The sequence below is a fragment of the Mus musculus genome, chromosome X (genome assembly GCF_000001635.26).
Source record: "Mus musculus strain C57BL/6J chromosome X, GRCm38.p6 C57BL/6J".
NCBI classification, from domain to species: Eukaryota; Metazoa; Chordata; class Mammalia; order Rodentia; family Muridae; genus Mus; species Mus musculus.
Window position 1 is genome coordinate 50,108,731 of NC_000086.7, and position 13,440 is coordinate 50,122,170.

The 13,440-nt window shown below is 38.4% G+C and overlaps 1 non-coding gene across 1 annotated transcript; it reads left to right on the plus strand.

Moving 5' to 3' along the window:
• The first annotated feature begins 11,980 nt into the window (after positions 1-11,980).
• On the plus strand, positions 11,981-12,125 carry LOC115489234. The gene has a single exon (XR_003953195.1). It is a non-coding gene; the product is annotated as a small nucleolar RNA SNORA48 (small nucleolar RNA).
• Positions 12,126-13,440: the final 1,315 nt, after the last annotated feature.

Consider the following 13,440-nt stretch of genomic DNA (forward strand, 5'->3'; position numbering starts at 1 on the left):
TTCCACTATGTTCATAGCATCCATGTCCATAATAGCCAGGAGCTGGAAAGAACACAGATGTCCCTCAAGAGAGGAATGGTTACAGAAAATGTACATTTACACAGTGGAGCACTACTCAGCTATTAAAGACAACAAATTCATGAAATTCTTGGGCAAATGGATGGAACTAGAAAATAACATCCCAAGTAAGGTAACCCAATCACACAAAAGAAAGTTCATAATACCCAAGATGCAATTCACAGTCCATATGAAGGTTGAGAATAAGGAAGACCAAAGTGTGGATACTTCATAGAATCGGGAACAAATATTCACAGGACACTATTGTGGATGTGAGGAAGTGTTTGGGGGCAGGAGCCTTATAGGGCTGTTTCCTGAGAGGCTCTGCCAGAGCCTGACAAATACAGAGGATGATGCTGACAGACAACCATTGGACTGAGTACAGGATCCCAGATGGAAGAGTTACAGAAGGGACTGAATGAGTTGAGGTGGTTTGCAGCACCATGGGGAGAGCAACAGTGTCAACAGGCAGACACCTCCCCCACCTGCCCCGGAGTTCCCAGAGATTGGTTCATCAAACAAATAGTACACATGGAGGGACCCATCACTCCCATTGCAGATGTAGCAGAGGATGGCCTTGTTGGATATCAGTGGGAGGAACAGCCTTTGGGCCTGAGGGTGTTCGATGCCCAAGTGTAGGGGAATGCCAGGGCTGGAAGGTGGGAGTGGGTAGATGGTTGCCAGAGCACTTTGATAAATGCATGGGGAGGGAAGATGGGATAGGGGGTTTCCAGAGGAGAGACCTGGAAAGAGAATAACATTTGAAATGTAAATAAAGTTGTTCCACCTATAGGGTTGAAGATCCCTTTAGCTCCTTGGGTACTTTCTCTAGCTCCTCCATTGGGAGCCCTGTGATCCATCCATTAGCTGACTGTGAGCATCCACTTCTGTGGATTATGAACATTAACCAGTACCCCTGAGCTCTTGACTCTAGCTGCATATGTATCAAAAGATGGCCTAGTCGGCCATCACTGGAAAGAGAGGCCCATTGGACACGCAGACTTTGTGTGCCCCGGTACAGGGGAACGCCAGGGCCAAAGGGGGGGAGTGGGTGGGTAGGGGAGTGGGGGTGGGTGGGTAAGGGGGACTTTTGGTATAGCATTGGAAATGTAAATGAGCTAAATACCTAATAAAAAATGGAAAAAAAAGAAATGTAAATAAAGAAAATATCCAATAAATTCGAAAAAATAAAAATAAATAAATGATGTTTCCTATTTCTTTTTTATTAGATATTTTCTTCATTTACATTTCTTTTTTTTCATTTACATTTCAAATGTTATCCCCAAATTCCCCTATACCCTCCCCCACCCTGCTCCCCAACCCACCCACTCCCACTTCTGGGCCCTGGCATTTCCCTATACTGGGGCATATGATCTTCACAATACCAAGGGCCTCTCCTCCAATTGATGGCCAACTGGGCCATCCTCTGCTATATATATATATATATATATATGCAACTAGAGACACAGCTCTGGGGGGGGGGTACTGGTTAGTTCATATTGTTGTTCCTCCTATAGGGTTGGAGTCCTCTTTAGCTCCTTGGGTACTTTCTCTAGGTCCTTCATTAGGGGCCCAGTGATCCATCCAATAGATGACTGTGGGAATCCACTTCTGTATTTGCCAGGCATTGGCATAGACTCACATGAGAGAGCTATGTCAGGGTACTGTGAGCAAAATCTTTCTGGCATATGCAATAGTGTCTGCATTTGGTGGTTGTATATGGGATGGATCCCCGGGTGGGGCAGTCTCTGGATGGTCTTTCCTTGCAACTTTGTCTCTGTAACTCCTACCATGGGAACCTTGTTCCCGATTCTAAGAAGGAATGAAGTATCCACACTTTGTTCTTCCTTCTTTAGTTTCATGTGTCTTGCAAATTGTATCTTGGCTCTTCTAAGTTTTGTGGCTAATAACGGTGTATCAGTGAGTGCATACCATGTGTGTTCTTTTGTGATTGGGTTACCTCACTCAGGATGATATCTTCCAGATGCATCCATTTGCCTAAGAATTTCATGAATTCATTGTTTTTAATAGCTGAGTAGTACTCCATTGTGTAAATGTATCACATTTTCTGTATCCATTCCTCTGTTGAGGGATATCTGGGTTCTTTCCAACTTCTGGCTATTATAAATAATGCTGCTATGAACATAGTGGAGCATGTGTCCTTGTTACAAGTTGAAACATCTTCTGGGTATATGCCCAGGAGAGGTATTGCTGGATCTTCCAGTAGTACTATGTCCAATTTTCTGAGGAACCGCCAGACTGATTTTCAGAGTAGTTGTACAAGCTTGCAATCTCACCAACAATGGAGGAGTGTCCCTCTTTCTCCACATCCTCACCAGCATCTGCTGTCACCTGAATTTTTTATCTTAGCCATTCTGACTGGTGTGAGGTGGAACCTCAGGGTTGTTTTGATTTGTGTTTCCTTGATGATTACGGATGTGTTGGATGATTTGGGGATCATATCACATATATTTCAAATAGTGAACCATGAAGGAAGTTAACTGAATTTTCAACCATGAATGCTTATATTGTCATATCTGATAATTGTCTGGCTTGTCCTCAAAGTACAAATGATAATTTTGGGATGCATTCTACCACCTTATTTCTTATCTTTCATGTTTGACTGAACTTCTTTGAGATTTCCGTGGTTCTGCATCAGACAAATATGGGCTCAGACATAATCTAGGAAATTGTTTCCTCTGTATCATATTTCCAGCTTATGCTAACTTCACAGTATGGAAGTTTTCTACAATCCTAGAACAATGACAGTGTCCAGCACCGTGCTGTTTATGCATGGCTTTGAGAAAATAAATCCATGAAAATATGAATGTATGCTCTAAACTTTGTTCTAAGTGTGGCTCTTCTCCAAATTATGATTTGTTTCCTCCACAGGATTTCCTTACAGTATCATTTTAAAATTATGTTCAGAAGTTTTGGTAGAGTGTTAGTCTAACAAGATTTTAGTCCGCTATTCCCAGAATCAGTAATCCCCTCTCTACGTTTTTTCATGACCTGAAAAACACAGAGCAGTTTAATCAATTTATTAATATTTTCAAAGAAATGTTTAGTTTTATTCATTTACTGTTTCATACTTCATTTCTGTCCATTCTCATTTATGTTAATTTCTCACTTTTACTTAACCTGTATTTAATCTATTTATCTTTCCTAGATCTTTGTAAATGAAAGTTAAATAATTAATTTTAAACTTATTTGAAACCGTTTCTCTTTAAGTTTTAAATACCTCTTGAGATACTGCTTGAGATTTATACCTTGAGCGTTTGTGTTGTATATGGATTTTCGTTAAGTATGGGCTCGAGTGTTTTCTGCAATCTTCCCTTATCTGTGTGTTATTTAATATGTATCCTTCAGTTTCTGAATACAAGGAGACATTGGAAGACATCTACTATACTTGATTTCTAAATTATTTCTTTTGTGACCAGAAAATACATTTTAAAGACTTCAATATTTGACATTTATTAAGGTGTTTTTATAGACTGGTAGAATTCATAATTTTGAATTAAATCAATGTGACTGACAATCACATAAAACTCTTATTTTTTTCCATGTGATTTAGTTTTTAATACTCTGTCTCCAAACTTAGTAACCACTTCAATATCATATCCATGTAATGAAGTTTATTTTAAATATACATTTTTTCTCATTGTTTCAGTTAGATTCCTTGTAATTGGATGTCTATTCTGACTTCTATTGCTTCACATACTTAACTGCCATTTTATTTCCTTGAACATATTCAAGAATCACCCAGTAACTTGCAGCATTATCGTCCCTATTTCTACTCATTTGTCTCATGTTTTCTTGATCAATTTTTCTCTTTATTCATGTCTTATATTAGTTAATTTTAGTGAATCCTCTCTTGGTAATTTATGTAGATTACGGATTTTCTTATTTTCTTAAGAGTATTTTTGGGTATGCTCCAATATATAATGGCACATGCCCCACTATGTTTACAGCAGCATTATTTATGATAGCCAGAACCTGGAAGCAACACAGATGTCTCTGAACAGAAGAATAGATGCAGAAAATGTGGTACATTTACAAAATGGGGTACTACTCAGCTATTAAAAATCAATGACTTCATGAAATTCACAGGTAAATGGATGAAACTAGAAAATATGATCCTGAGTGAGGTAACTCAGACACAGAAGAACACACATTGTATGTGTAAGTGGATATTGGTCCAAAAGGTCAGAATACCCACAAAACAACTCACAAAGCATATGGAGCTTAAGAATAAGGAAGACCAAAGTGTAGATGCTTCAATCCTACATAGAAGGGAGAACAAAATAATCACAGGAGGTAGTGGGAGGGAGGAAAGTAGGAGGGAGAGAGGAGGGGAAGGGAAAAAGGGGGGCAGGATCAGGTATGGAAGGGAAAGGAGAGAATTACAGAGGTTCAGGAAATTGGAAAAACATGTAGCACTGGGGAATTGGGGGACAGGGGATACCCACTAGAAAGTCCTAGACTCCGGGGAAGCAAGATACTCCCAGGACCCAAAAGTGATGACTCTAGCTGAAATACCCAACAAAGGGGAGATAGAACCTGTAGAGGCCACTTCCAGTACCTAGGCACTGCTCCCAGTTGAGGGATGAGACAACCCATTCATATCAAAAATTTTAACCCAGAGATATTCCTGTCCAAAGGAAAGACAATGACAAAAATGAAACAGAGACTAAAGGAAAGGGCATCCAGAGACTGCCCCACCTGTCTACCATCTGTAGACACCCAATCTTGACACTATTGCTGATGCCAAGAAACACTTGCTGACAGAAGAATGATATGGCTATTCCCTGAGATGTTGTACCAGCACATGACCAATACAGATGCAGATACTCACAGCCAAACATCAGACTGAGCAAAGGATCCCAATGGAAGAGCTAGGGGAAGGACTGAAGGAGCTTAATGGGATTGCAATTCCATAGGAAGAAAAATATCAACTAACCTGACCACCCAGATGTCCCAGAGAATAAACCACTAACCAAAGAGTATACATGGAGGGACCCATAGCTCCAGATACATATGTAGCTGATGATGGCCTTACCTGACATCAATGGGAGGGGAGGCCCTTGTTCCTGTGAAAGCCTGATGCCCCAGTATAGGAGAATGCTAGAGTAGTGAGGGCCAAGTGAGTGAGTGGGTGGAGGAGCACCCTCATAGAGGCAACGGGGAAAGCAGAGAGGGGGCATGGGATGGAGGGTTTGTTAAGAGGTAACTGGGAAGGGGGATATCATTTGAAAATTTAAACAAATAAAATCATTAATAAAAATTTTATTCTAAAAAAGAATAATACCTTTAAAAAAGTATTTTGATTTTCATTCTAGCTGGTTTTTAAACATATTACCTTGATGTTTTGGTGCCTAGATTTTATGGTTTCTTATATGCTTATAATAATTTTAATCGTAATGTGAAATTTGATTTTTATACACTTCTTATTCCTAAGATTCAGTTAAAAGCATAAAATATTTACCAACCTCATTCAAATTGGTAGAATGTATGACCACCGTTTCTATCTTGCTATGATGTTGCACTACTAAGATCACTTCCAATTTACAGACTTATTTCATCTTACTCCTCCTCCATTTCTCTGTCTCCTCCTCCTCCTCCTCTTCCTCCTCCTTCTTTTTATTCTTATTCTGCTTGTACAAGATAAAACCTGTAAGCCTCTACAGTGGTCTCTGACTGCCTGCATAATCTGCCTCTTGTTCTTTCCTGAGTGCACCCACTTTTTGTTCACATGTCTATAGTTATACTGGCCTTCCTCGTGTTTTATTATATATTTTTCATTCTTTTTCTACTAGGGCCTTTTCCTGGAATATGATATTTATAGATTCTCTCCTTGTTAGCTAGATTTCAAGCTCTCAGCTCTTTCCTGATCAGTGCACTCAAAATTAAACCCCATATCTTGCCATACTTTAAACGTATGTTTTTTTTTACTTCCATATGTGTCTTCTTTTTTACCTTTTACTATTTTATTATTTTGTATATAAACATAAAAACATCTATAATCAATTTCATTGGATTCAGTCTTGAGTGATATGTAGATTTCTGTGAAGAGAAGTATTGGCCCAATTAAATCGCAATTCAGGGATTCAAGGAGTATTCCGTTTTCATCAGCATTTTGGAAACCACGAGTGTTCTTTGCTCCAACCCATTGCAATGGAACTATAGAATCAGCAATGTGGCACCGGGTCCACAGAATGCTTTCTTCCCTATTGAAACTAGAGATCTAGCACCTTTTCCATTTCCTTCTCCTCCCAAGGAATGCAGCCCACCCACTCTAAGTCCATCTAAATGTTCTCAAAACACAAAGGCTGTAACAGATACCAACAATTTTCAAGACTCAGCAAAGTCTTTTGTCTTTCCGATTTTGTGGGTGGCACTATATTTTACAGATTTAAGGCAATAAGATCTGTTAAAAATTTTTCAAGTACCTAAAAACAGGCTATACTTTGCCAAAATCCTGAATTGGGTTTTCCTTCTAGGCATATGTATGTCTTAAATTTATGTAATTGATTCCTTCCTTCACCCACCTCCAACTCCCCTCATGTCCTCTTTCCATGCAATTTTCGATTCATGGTCTCATTTTCTATAAACGTTATTGTTTATATATTATATATAACTGAATAAATACATAAATATAACCTACAATGTCCGTGTTGCTCAGAGACATATATATTTTTAGTATTGACCACTTAGAATTCAATCATCTGTCATGGCATTTGTCCCTGGAGACAACTTATTATTTTTTATCATTAGCCATTAATTGCTTGCAGCACTTTATCTAGGGGTGATGGCCTTGTGTATAAAATTATAGTCTGAAGCCCCATAGAACATCAATATGAACTAACCAGTATCTCCAGAGCTCCTTGGAACTATACCACCAATCAAAGAAAACCCATGTGGAACTTGTGGTTCTAGCTGTATATGTAGCAGAGGATGGCCTAGTCAGTAATCAATGGGAGGAGAGGCCCTTGGTCCTGCGAATGTTCTATGCCCCAGTATAGGGGAATGCTAGGACCAGGAATGGGAGTGGGTGGGTTGGGGAGCAGGGGGAAGGGGGAGGGGATAGTGGATTTTGGGAGGGGAAACTAGGAAAAGGGATAGCATTTGAAATGTAAATAAATAAAATACCTAATACAAAATTTAAAAAATAAAAATAAAAGTGTAGCGTTTTCTGGCTATAGTTTTGACATCCTTTCTTAAATTTTTGACTTAATTTTATGCTTTATATCCCTCCTGATAAGTTTCATGAGTATAAAGAAAATCTTTTATATTTCTCAAAAGCCTAAAACAGTGCACTATCTATACCTATATCTAACTCTCTATAAATAGTTATATAAAGTGAGAAAATCCACTATCTATACCTACACATCACTACAGAGAATAAATGTAGATATGGATATGGAAATGGATGTAGATATGGAAATGGGTGTGGGTATAGATAAAGATCTAGATATGGATATGGAACTGGAACAGAGTATGGGTATGTGTACAGGTATAGATAAAGAAATCGAGATAGACATAGATATAGATAATGATGACATATATATAAATGTATAGATATAGAATATATAGATATAGGCATAGCCATAGATATGCATGTGGATTCCCTCATCTTCTCTGGGTATTTGTCTACTAATACAGGCACATAAGTTTGTGTTTATGCTTAGTGGTTATGGTTGAATGAATGAGCAAGCAGCGGAGGCACTTCATCTTCTTCCTCTTTAAAGATACCCAGTTCTTTTATTCTTTTGGACTTGTCTCATTCTTCTCCATTCATTCTACTCTACTCATTTCCTCAAACTTAAAACTTTTATTAGCATGTAATGTGACATATTCAAACTCAGGTTACCTAATTTTTCTTTGAGAACACTTATCTTGCAATCCTATCCAAAATATCCACCCATTATTCTTTATTCCTTCAAGGGTGCTTTAAATGTTCTTTCAAGTATTTTGTTTTTACATGTAATAATATATTTAACATCTGTGTGTATTAAAATGATTTATCAACATCATACTACATGGACAGTTGCTCAGCCATGTTCAATGCTGATTTATTCACAATGGCTAGGAAGAAAAACAACCTACGTGTCTTTCAACTGACAAATAGTTAAAGAAAATGTGGTACTTGCACACTGCAGAATGCTATTCAGCCGTGAAGAAAATGAAATCATTACCTTTGCAAATACTTAAAACCTGCTCAACAGGACAGAAATCACTTGTTACCCAGGGCAAGTGAGGCAATGCATCTTGGAGAAGAACCTACAACCACTACTGTACTAAACCAGGACACTCCTTAACTATTTTCTAAATGTTTGTCCTTATACTCACTGAAATGTGGTCTCCACCTTTTATCACACAAACTTCTCTTTAAACTAGATGAAATCCACTACAGGATACCACAACCAAACAATATACAGAGCCAAGAAACCCAGTTCTAACTAACACGTCTACAATATAAGTCCTACACACAAAGCTCAGGAATCATTGTGAAAATGGGGAGGAAAGCTTGGAAGAGCCAGAGAAACCAGAACTTTGCTGTGAGACTCCTAGAAATGGCAGAAGCTATGTCCATGTCTAAGATGTCTCATCCACATGGCTGCCTAAATATTAGCTTAGCAATGATACCACCACCAACAAACATGTTAATGTGTGCAAGGGAATGCCCAGTAAAAATAGAGAAGGAACTACAGGGAACTAAGAAATACTGAGAACAGGAGACAGTCTGTCCTGGGGAAGAACACACTAACTGATTATCTAGTTCTCAACAGTCCATGCCAAAAACATATACACAAGTACCACTATATGGACTGGACAGGCCTTATTAGGTATTCACTAACACACACACCACCACCAAAAATACTACTACCACCAACAATATCAACAACAACAATACCACCACCACCAACAACAACAACAATTAATGAAAAAAGTGCCACAAATTTGAAAGAGCAAGGAGAGGTATTTGGAAATGCTTGATGGAAGGAAAGGAAAGGGACAATGATGTAATTATGTTATAATCTTTAAAATTTGAAAAATGTTGTAGTTATGGGTCTAACATGCCTTTCCTTCACTAAGCTGTTTCCAGTGCACCGTATGAGGCTTGTTCATTATGTCATTGATTTTAATAGGTCAGGTCAAGCTTCTAAGGTTTCCTGATGATTTGAGCCCACCCTATGATGAGATAGTATGCAGAAAGGTAGTGTTGCCTGTTATCAGCTGTAAGTTATAAAGTGTTTTACACAGACATGACATTTAAAAAAGTTTCCTCAGCAAAAGGGAGTTCATAATGATTGCCTAGTGAGGACCCAGCAAACATAGTCATTTAGTAATATAGGAAATATTTGAAAACATTGAATGTAAATATTGCTATCACACATATCTCTATCTGATAAGGTGGATTTTCAAAATATTCTCTTAGCAATTTTGTTCACTGAGAGTCTCTGCTTCATGTCAAAAACCTCCCCCACAGCTTTCTCTCTGCTTCAAGATGTAACATGTGTCTCACTCTAAAGAGAATCCTGCTTAATGTCTCCCAGATGTAATCAAAAGGAAAGATATTAGTTTACCTGTCTAATTTTCTTTCACAGCTTAAAAAGGTCCCTGCAACTCCCCAATAAATTTCTCCCTGTCAGTGAAAGGCACATCTCATTGCTTGTTCCTCTCAACCTCCTTTTGGAGCCTAATGAAAATGATCAAACTCCAATAAGTATTAGGCTGGCAGTTTTATTCCTCTCCCTGTTTCATTTCAAAATCACATTGGTCCCCACCTTCATCTACGGTATTTGAGTTTGTCTGCTTGCTGTGTCCTGTTGGTTAGTTAATGTTACATCTCCTCTATGTTCTGAAGTGCTTTTAGTTAAATAAGAAGGATTTGAAAACACCAGAAATTAAATTTATGCAAGAATCCATTCACTTTGTATATTGGCCACACTACAACAAAATTTACGCAACAGAATAGATTTTCTTTATGCAGCATTTTTAAAATCAGAGTTTCCATGGGTTTCTCTGATCCATGTGTACTTACAAGAGTCTCTTGTGAGTTTATTATGATTAATAAATACTTTTATTGATCAATAAAGTATTTAGTCCAGAAATACTTAGGACACAAAATGGGCTTCTGTCTGCTAGGTTGTACCTTGAAGCAATGGTGGAATTAATCCAAGTTGAAACAAAATGGAGTATTAGTCAGTCATATGTTACTAATATAGCATTCGGTTTTGATTTGTTTGTTTTTATTTAACTTCAACCACCTTAAAGTTTGAATAAAGATGACCAATGTAGTTCTTAGTCTGTGTAGCTATTCATTGTCATTTAGACTTAACTTCAAACACCATGACCAATTTAAATTTTAAAACCTGTGAGCATCACCAAATTATTATATTTCTTATCCCTCAGTAAAGACGTTTCTTTTCACAGTAGATGGCCATTAATATAGAGACAGACAACTGGTCTGCATGCAGAGAGAAGAAACTATGGGCTTCAGAAGTCATTGTGAAAGAGAGGAAAGGAGGATTGTAGGAGCAGAGGTATTAGATATTTGTAGAGAAACATTGTTTGTGATACTAGCAGGACTGTTACAGACATGAACTTGCACTGATGACTGTGTGTACAAGATTCCCACATAAGATCAAGCCAGACATAATTCCTTGATGGATGGAGTGAGAGTCTTAAAATCCCTTTTGGAGAAATTAATGGTAGATACTGGCTTTTCAGGGAAGGACAGCCATATTTCTTCAGGAATGAGGCCATATTGTAGGTTGCTCATGCTCCACTAGACAGGTGATTCTATTCCTATATACATAGTGGAAACACTAAGTAGGGACAATGGATTCAGAAAGAGCCCATGAAGTTGGCAGGAAAAAGTAATGAGGATTATAAAAGGTGTTGGAGGGAAGTGAGTGGAGAAGGCTTTGATCGAAAAACAGTATATTAATGTATAAAAATCTCAAACAGTAAATTTTAAAAGTAAAAGAAAAATATTGCCCCTCCCCAAATCCAAATTAATTTATAGGATGAACATATTGAAACTCACTTGCTTTCACTTCATTTCATGATTTTCATTTTGTGGTGTTGAAATTTAAGTCTAGTACTTCATGTATGCCAAAAAATTGATACCATTGAGGTATACACCTACAATGTCAACTTTGTCTAGAATAAGAAAAATTTAAAAAATAAGAAGAAAAATTTTCAGTGGGTTATGCTATCATAAAATTTAAATAATACATTCATTGTTGCTACACACACAGGCAAATAACCACTTATACAAAACTATGGATAGTAAAAAGTAAATTGATGATCGTGTTCTGTTTTGGCTCATATATTTGTCATGAGTACAATGTGTCAGAAATCATGATCACAATTTCACACATATTACTTCACTTAAGTTTCAATAAAAATTGTGATGTAGGCATTTTTATAATTCCTATTTTATAGTAAGGAGTTTGAAGCTTAAACTTAATCATTAATACAGTTATTGGAGAGACATTCAAATATATGCCTATATGACTTTAAAACATTTGGAAGCCTCAGTGAGTGGCTGTAAATAATTTTCTATTTTCTTTGTTCCTTTAAGCTATTTAGAAGAATGAATAATACACTTTCTATACTCTAACTGCATACTAAATTTGCTATTTTTTGAAGACATTCTTCCTGAGCTATATTTTCTCATACTTTTAGAGAACTTTAGAAGTTGGTAGTAGTGTGCAGTGACTGGGAAAATACTGTCTCGTCTTCTGATGAAGACATAGAATCCAGGATTGATAAGACAGCTTGTAGGTAGAGAATCCTGCTGCTGAGTATAATAAATAACCTGAATTTAATCTTCAAATTTCATGGTAGAAGGAGAGAACTGACTACTGCAAGTTGTTGTCTGACCTCCTCAAGCACCATAATAATGTATAATTGCTCCCTTGCAATGGACAAACAGACACCTTGATGGTGATATTTTTCTTAGATCAGTAAGGGTCAGAGCAATTGGCAGTCCTTTGTTCATCCTTGCTTGATGCCTGTCTTAGTGGACAAAACTGTTTTATGCCTAGGACTCGTAAAAATCAGATCAAAGCAAAGCAAATCCAGGCAGGCAGCACAGGGGGAGGAAGACAGAGACCTGTAGACTGTGATGCTGTTCATAGAAATTCCATCCAGTGGACTGTACAGGTAGGCCAGGGACACTTGCTTGCCAACATGTCACACCTGGTACCATGGAAGTCCTGAAGCTTTGGAAGGCTACCTTTTCACAAATTTCAACTGTGTATAGGTGATATAGATTTTTGAGGTGGGTCAAATCAGATCCCTGGATCTGGGTGGTAGCTGAACTGGTCATCCCACTGGCTCTCCCTTATCTGCACCACCAGGGTGAGCTCTCCAGCACTGCTCCAGGACTAGCTCTCCTGAGCTCATGATCCTGTGGGCAGCTTTCCTAACTGCCAGAGGTGGTGAGGCTCTGGGGTGGGAAGGAGCTTCCCCTCTGTATCCGTGCCATCCCATAACTGATGAGTAGTGTGGTCAGCTCTCCTACACTCATGCCCTATGATTGGTTCACAGAACATCCCCACCATCAGAACCAGCTCCACTTTGCAGCTTGAATGAGGAAAATAGCCTGCTTGCTAAAGTACTGTCATAGGTGAGAAGCTCTCAAGAAGCCCTGCCTTCAGTGAGGAGCAGAGGCAGTTGTACACAGCCCTTGGACATACAGGTAGTCCCAAGCAGTTGCCCCAACCAAGGACATCCCCAAATTCTCTAGTGGTAATAGGCTACAGGCCTTGACACCGACCCCTGCCACTGAGTAGCCATGGACTCAGACATGGTCCTCAGTAGCAGCTTAGGCTGGCACCTTACTATGGCTCCAGGTGTCAGGGATGGGCACTGACAACAGACTCTTCCTCCCACCCTGGGTCTCCAGTTCCATATCTCTTGAGAATGTTCAAATTGCTCCAATTCTCTTTCTAGCCCAGGATCTCCATGATATAGGTCAACAACAGGATAACTAGAAGAGGTCCTGATAAAGATCCAATATTGTTGGTGTCACGGAAGCCAAATATCTTGAACCAGACTCATTGCAATAAATATTTGTAAGTGAAGATGTCTGGACAGAGTGATATACTGTAGGGTACAATCTGACAGTTTCCACAATGTAATGTTTTCTATGCTTTGTTTTGTTGTTGGTAGTGGTGGAAGTTGCTTCTGTGTTTTTAATCTAGGGGAAGAGTTGCAAGGGTGAAGGATAGATATGAGGGGACAGGGTCATGAGCAGGTCTGGGATACATGATATGAAACCTACAAAGAAGCAATAAGTTTTAAAATGATGTATTATAAGTATATACTTTAAAAGACAAGTCCTGAGGGACATGAAATTCAGCTCTC